Below are 7692 nucleotides of genomic sequence, written 5' to 3'. Positions count from 1 at the left end.
TGGATAGCGGTCGACGTGTGGAGTAATAGTAGTAGATGCAGAAAGTATCGGTCTACTTGTTTTAGACGTGATGCCTATAGATATAATCATTGCCTTAGATAACGTCATGACTTTGCGCGGTTCTATCAATTGCTCGACAGTAATTCGTTCACCCACCGTCTTCTTGCTTTCATGAGAGAAGCCACTAGTGAACACTACGACCCCCGGGTCTAATCACAACTATCGTCTCCACTTTTACTTTTACTTTGCTTTGTTTACTTTTTGCTTTCAGTTGTCACTTTGCAAACAATCTATAAGGGTTTGACAACCCCTTCATAGCGTTGGGTGCAAGCTCTTTGTGTTTGTGCAGGTACTTGTGACTTGACGCGATCCGCCCACTGGATCGATACCTTGGTTCTCAAACAAAGGGAAATACTTACCGCCGCTGTGTTACATCACCCTTTCCTCTTCAAGGGAACACCAAGGCAAGGCTCCAAGGTCGCGGGGAAATCCTTTGCATATTTGCCAAGGAAGTCCCTATAGGCGTAGCCCGTAGTAGCAGGATTCCTGGTGCCATTGCGAGGGAAGGTCTGTTGTCGCAGTAGCAGTGTTCACTAGAGTCTTCTCTCAAAATAGCAAATATCATGGTGGATGAACAAATTACTGTCGAGCAATTGATAGAACCGCGCAAAGTCATGACGACATCTAAGGCAATGATAATACATATAGGCATCACGTCCGAGACAAGTAGACCGATAATTTGTGCATCTACTACTATTACTCCACACATCGGCCGCTATCCATCATGCATCTAGTGTATTGAGTTCATGACGAACAGAGTAACGCCTTAAGCAAGATGACATGATGTAGAGGGATAAACTCAAACCAATGATGAAAACCCCATCTTTTTACCCTTGATGGCAACAACACGATGCGTGCCTCGCTACCCCTTCTATCACTGGGTGAGGTCACCGCACGGTATGAACCCAAAACCAAGCACTTCTCCCATTGCAAGAATCATAGATCTAGTTGGCCAAACAAAACCCACAACTCGAAGAGAATTACAAGGATATGAAATCATGCATAAGAGAGATCAGAAGAAACTCAAATAAGATTCATAGATAATCTGATCATAAATCCACAATTCATCACATCTCGACAAACACACCGCAAAAGGAGATTACATCGGGTAGATCTCCATGAAGATCATGGAGAACTTTGTATTGAAGATCCAAGAGAGAGAAGAAGCCATCTAGCTACTAGCTATGGACCCGTAGGTCTATGGTGAACTACTCACGCATCATCAGAGAGGTCATGGTGTTGATGAAGAAGCCCTCCGTATCCGAATCCCCCCTCCGGCACGGCACAAGAACGTGCCCCAGATGGGATCTTGCGGAGACAGAAGCTTGCGACGGCGGAAAAGTACTTTCGATGATCTACTGATTTTTTATGGGATTTTAGGGAATATATAGGCGCAAAACCTAGGGCAGAGGTGGCCTAGGGAGCCCACAAACCAGGGAGGCGCGCCCCCTGGCCCCGCCATGAGGGCTTGTGGGGTCCCTGCAGGCCCGCTGCCCTGATTCTCCAGCTTCCCGATCTTTTTCTGTTTCGGAAAAAATCATTTTGACAGTTTCATTCCGATTGGACTCCGTTCAAAATCCTCCTCTCAAAGGGGTAAAAAACATGGAAAAAACAAGAACTGGCACCTTGCACTGAGTTAATAAGTTAGTCCCAAAAAATATATAAAAGGCATACAAAACATCCAAAGTTTGACAAGATAATAGCATGAAACCATCAAAAATTATAGATACGTTGGAGACGTATCAAGCATCCCCAAGCTTAACTCCTGCTCGTCCTCGAGTAGGGAAGTGATAAAGACTGAATTTTTGATGTGGAATTCTACCTAGCATAGTTGTTCTTTGCAACTTCTTTCACGTGACATGAATGTTCAGATCTGTAAGATTCAAAACAATAGTTTGCTATTGACATGAAAACAATAATACTTCAAGCAAACTAGCAAGGTAATCATGAACTTTCAAAATAACGAGGCCAAAGAAAGTTATCCCTACAGAATCATATAGTCTGGATATGCTCCATCATCCTCACACAACTAATGTAAATCATGCACAACCCCAGTATTGGCCAAGTAATTGTTTTCGCACTCTTACTTTCTCAAACCTTTTATAACTATCACGCAATACATGAGCGTGAGCCATGGATAGAGCACTATAGGTGGAATAGAGTGTGGTGGTGGTTGTGAGACAAAAAGGAGGAGATGGTCACATTGACTCGGCGTATCAAAGGGTTATGGAGATGCCCATTAATAGATATCAATGTGAATGAGTAGGGATTGCCATTCTAGGGATGCACTAGAGCTATAAGTATGTGAAAGCTCAAAAGGAGAACTAGTGGATGTGCATCTAACTTGCTTGCTCACGAAGACCTAGGGAAATTTTTGAGGAAGCCCATCATTGGAATATACAAGACAAGTTATACAATGAAGATCCCCACTAGCATATGGTAGTGACAAAGCAAGAAGCTCTCAATCATGAAGAACATGGTGCTATTATGAAGCACAAGTGTGGAAAAAGATAGTAGCATTGTCCATTCTCTCTTTTTCTCTCTTTTTTTATTTTTTTTATTTGGGTACTTGGGCCTATTTTTTTTCTCCTTTTTTGTTTTGGATCTTTGGACTTTTTTTTATTTCCTCACATGGGATAATGCTCTAATGATGATCATCACACTTTTATTTACTCACCGCTCAAAGCTTAGAACGATGATGACTCTATAGGAAATGCTTCCGGTAGTGTACCGGGAAGGGCAACGATCTAGCTTGGCGTATGACGTTGAAACATCTCGCTAGCTATCTTACGATCATGCAATGGTAATATGAGAGTGACGTCACAAGTCATGAGACGGAACGGTGGGAGTTGCATGGCAATATATGTGGGAATGGCTATGAAAATGCCATAGTAGGTAGCTATGGTGGCTGTTTTGAGGAAGGCATATGGTGGGTTTGTGTACCGGGAAAAGTTGCGTGGCACTAGAGAGGCTAGCAAAGGTGGAAGGTGGAAGTGCATCTATACCATGGACTCACATTAGTCATGAAGAACTCACATACTTGTTGCGAAAGTTTTTATTAGTAATCGAAACAAAGTGCTAAACGCATACTCCTAGGGGAAGGGTTGGTAGGTGTTAACCATCGCGCGATCCTGACCTTAGCACAAAGGATGACAATCAATAGATCAATTATGCTCCGACTTCCTAACATAGCGGTTCACCATACGTGCATGCTACGGGAATCACTAACTTCAACACAAGTATTTCTAGATTCACAACACCCTACTAACATAACTCTCAATATTACCGAATCCACGTCTCAAAACTAATTGAGAGGAATCGAAACTTCTCTTTCTACTCAATGCACATGAAGATGGAGGTTTTTGCATCCTCTTTGGGTACCTAGCACATTTGGGACTACTTTCATAGCATAAGCCAACTACTAAGTCACGCACCGCCGTCCTCTAAAAGATATAAGTGAAGCACATAGAGCAAAAGTATCTAGCTCAAAAGATATAAGTGAAGCACTATGATCATTCTAGCAAAATCACGATGAGTGCATGTCTCTCTCTCTCAAAAACGTGTGCAGCAAGGATGATTGTGATACAACAAAAAGAAAAGACTCCTACGATACAATACGCTCCAAGCAAAACACATATCATGTGGTGAATAAAAATATAGCTCCAAGTAATGTTACCTATGGATTGAAGACAAAAGAGGGGATGCCTTCCCGGGGCATCCCCAAGCTTAGGATTTTTGGTGTCCTTGAATTTGGCTTGGGATGCCTTGGGCATCCCCAAGCCTGAGCTCTTTCCACTCCTTATCTCTTTGTCCATGAGAACATCACCCAAAACTTGAAAACTTCACAACACAAAACTTTAACAGAAACTCGTGATATCATTAGCACAAGAAAACAAACTACCACCTCTTTTGGTACTGTAGCAAACTTGAATTCTATCTATATTGGTGTTGAGATACTGTATTCTCACTTTTCCATGGCTAGTACCCCCCGATACTAACCATAGTTTCATCAAAACAAGCAACCAACTCAACAAAAACAGAATCTGTCAAAAACAGACCAGTCTGTAGCAATCTGTATACTTCATATACTTATGGTACCTCAAAAATTCTGAAAACTTACGACTGCCTGCGAAAAAGGTATATCAACCAGAAGCAAAAAGAATCAACTCAAAAACTCGTACTGAATAAAAATGAAAAATCATCTCGTGAGCGAAACGTTTCTGTCTTTTTCCAGTAGGATCAAACAACCATTACGAAGACTAGTCATAAAGGTTTTGATTGGCTGAAACACAAAAATAAAAAAAAATCACAACATAATTATGATGGTGTGGATGAAGCAAAACAGAAAGAAAAAGAAATAAATTCATTGGGTTGCCTCCCAACAAGCGCTATTGTTTAACGCCCTTAGTTAGGCATTGATAATTCAATGATGCTCACACAAAAGACAGGAATTGAAGCACAATGAGAGCATCATAAAGCATGTGAAAATCACATCTAAGTCTAACATACTTCCTATGCATAGGCATTTTATAGGAAAACAAATTATCAGGACAAGCAATAACTGCCAAATGCAAGGAAGAAGAAAGAGACAAGAGCAATCGCAACATAACGAGAGGTGACTTAGTGATATGAAAGTTTCTACCACCATATTTTCCTCTCTCATAATAATTACATGCGGTATCATATTCGAATTCAACAATGTAACTATCACATCGGATATTCTTTTCATGATCCACATGCATGCAAAGTTGACGCTCTTCAAAAATAGTGGGATTATCATCAACTTAAGTCATGACTTCTCCAAACCCACTTTCAATAATATTGCAAACATCATAATCATCATGAGGCTTAAACAAATTTTCAAGATCATAAGAAAAATCATCACCCCAATCATGATCATTGCAACCAGTAGTGGACATAGCAAAACTAGCATCCCCAAGCTTAGGGTTTTGCATATTTTTAGCATGATTGTCACCAATAGAATTCATAGTGAAACCATTGCAATCATGCTTTTCATCCAAGGAGGCCTCGTGAATCACTTCATAAATTTCTTCCTGACAATTTTCAGATTCACGCATCTCAAGCAAAACTTCATACAGATAATCTAGTAAGCAAAACTCACTAGCAATTGGTTCAACATAGTTGGACCTCTTGAAAAGATTAGCAAGTGGATGAGGATCCATATCACTAGATTCTTAGAAAGCGAAGATGCAAGCATTTTGAAGGCACATGGTAACACAAGCAACAAAAAGGCGAACGGAAAAAGGCAAACAAAAAAGGAATTTTTTGTTGTAAATTTTTGTTTTTCAAAAGTTGGGGAGAGGAAAACGAGAGGCAAAAAGTAAATGCAAGAGATGAGTTTGCGACACTTACTCGGATGAGTTCTTGACTTGATCCTCCCCGGCAACGGCGCCAGAAATTCTTCTGCTACGGCAACAGACAACTGCCCCAGAAATTGGCACATTGACGAAGACTGGGCTTGCGTTGGTTTTTCCCTTGAAGAGGAAAGGGTGATGCAACACAGGAGCAGTAAGTATTTCACTCAGTTTGAGAACTAAGATATCAATCCAGTAGGAGAATCTCGTCAAGTCTAGAGTACCTGCGCAAACACAAAAGAGCTTGCACCCAACACTTTAAAGGGGTTGTTAATCCCTTCAAGATTGATTGCAAAGTGAGATTTGAAGGCAAAAAGTGCAACGAAGTAAAAACTGTAAGGCTGAAAATATGGTGTGGAGTAGACCCCGGGGCCATAGTGTTCACTAGACGCTTCTCTCAAAATAACAAATATCACGGTGGGTGAACAAATTACTGTCGAGAAATTGATAGAACCGCGTAAAGTCATGACGATATCTAAGGCAATGATCATACATATAGGCATCACGTCCGAGACAAGTAGACCGATACTTTCTGCAACTACTACTATTACTCCACACATCGACCGCTATCCAGCATGCATCTAGTGTATTGAATTCATGACGAACAGAGTAACGCCTTAAGCAAGATGACATGATGTAGAGGGATAAACTCAAACCAATGATGAAAACCCCATATTTTTACCCTTGATGGCAAAAACACGATGCGTGCCTTGCTACCCCTTCTGTCACTGGGTGAGGTCACCGCACGGTATGAACCTAAAACCAAGAACTTCTCCCATTGCAAGAATCATAGATCTAGTTGGCCAAACAAAACCCACAACTCGAAGAGAATTACAAGGATATGAAATCATGCATAAGAGAGATCAGAAGAAACTCAAATAAGATTCATAGATAATCTGATCATAAATCCACAATTCATCGGATCTCGACAAACACACCGCAAAAGAAGATTACATCGGATAGAACTCCACGAAGATCATGGAGAACTTTGTATTGAAGATCCAAGAACGAGAAGAAGCCATCTATCTACTAGCTATGGACCCATAGGTCTCTGGTGAACTACTCACGCATCATCGGAGAGGTCATGGTGTTGACGAAGAAGCCCTCCGTATACGAATCCCCCCTCCGGCAGGGCACGAGAACGTGCCCCAGATGAGGTCTTGCGGAGACAGAAGCTTGCGGCGGCGGAAAAGTACATTCGATGATCTCCTGATTTTATGGGATTTTAGGGAATATATAGGCGCAAAACCTAGGGCAGAGGTGGCTGCTATCCCACAAACAACAACGCCAGAAATTGACACGTTGACAGAGGCTTGGCTTGCGTTGGTTTTTCCCTTGAAGAGGAAAGGGTGATGCAGCAGAGGAGCACTAAGTATTTCCCTCAGTTTGAGAACCAAGGTATCGATCTAGAAGGAGGGTCTCGTCAAGTCCAGAGTACTTGCGCAAACACAAACAAGATTGCACCCAACGCTTCAAAGGGGTTGTCAATCCCTTCAAGATTGTTTGCAAAGTGAGATCTGAAGGCGAAAAGTACAACGAAGTAAAAACTGTAAGGCTGAAAATATGGTGTGGAGTAGACCCCGGGGCCATAGTGTTCACTAGACGCTTCTCTCAAAATAACAAATATCACGGTGGGTGAACAAATTACTGTCGAGAAATTGATAGAACCGCGTAAAGTCATGACGATATCTAAGGCAATGATCATACATATATGCATCACGTCCGAGACAAGTAGACCGATACTTTCTGCAACTACTACTATTACTCCACACATCGACCGCTATCCAGCATGCATCTAGTGTATTGAATTCATGACGAACAGAGTAACGCCTTAAGCAAGATGCCATGATGTAGAGGGATAAACTCAAACCAATGATGAAAACCCCATATTTTTACCCTTGATGGCAAAAACACGATGCGTGCCTTGCTACCCCTTCTGTCACTGGGTGAGGTCACCGCACGGTATGAACCCAAAACCAAGCACTTCTCCCATTGCAAGAATCATAGATCTAGTTGGCCAAACAAAACCCACAACTCGAAGAGAATTACAAGGATATGAAATCATGCATAAGAGAGATCAGAAGAAAATCAAATAAGATTCATAGATAATCTGATCATAAATCCACAATTCATCAGATCTCGACAAACACACCGCAAAAGAGGATTACATCGGATAGATCTCCACGAAGATCATGGAGAACTTTGTATTGAAGATCCAAGAACGAGAAGAAGCCATCTATCTACTAGCTATGGACCC

Source organism: Hordeum vulgare, chromosome 1H (genome assembly GCF_904849725.1).
Source record: "Hordeum vulgare subsp. vulgare chromosome 1H, MorexV3_pseudomolecules_assembly, whole genome shotgun sequence".
In the NCBI taxonomy this organism is placed as follows: Eukaryota; Viridiplantae; Streptophyta; class Magnoliopsida; order Poales; family Poaceae; genus Hordeum; species Hordeum vulgare.
This window is presented reverse-complemented; position numbering follows the sequence as displayed.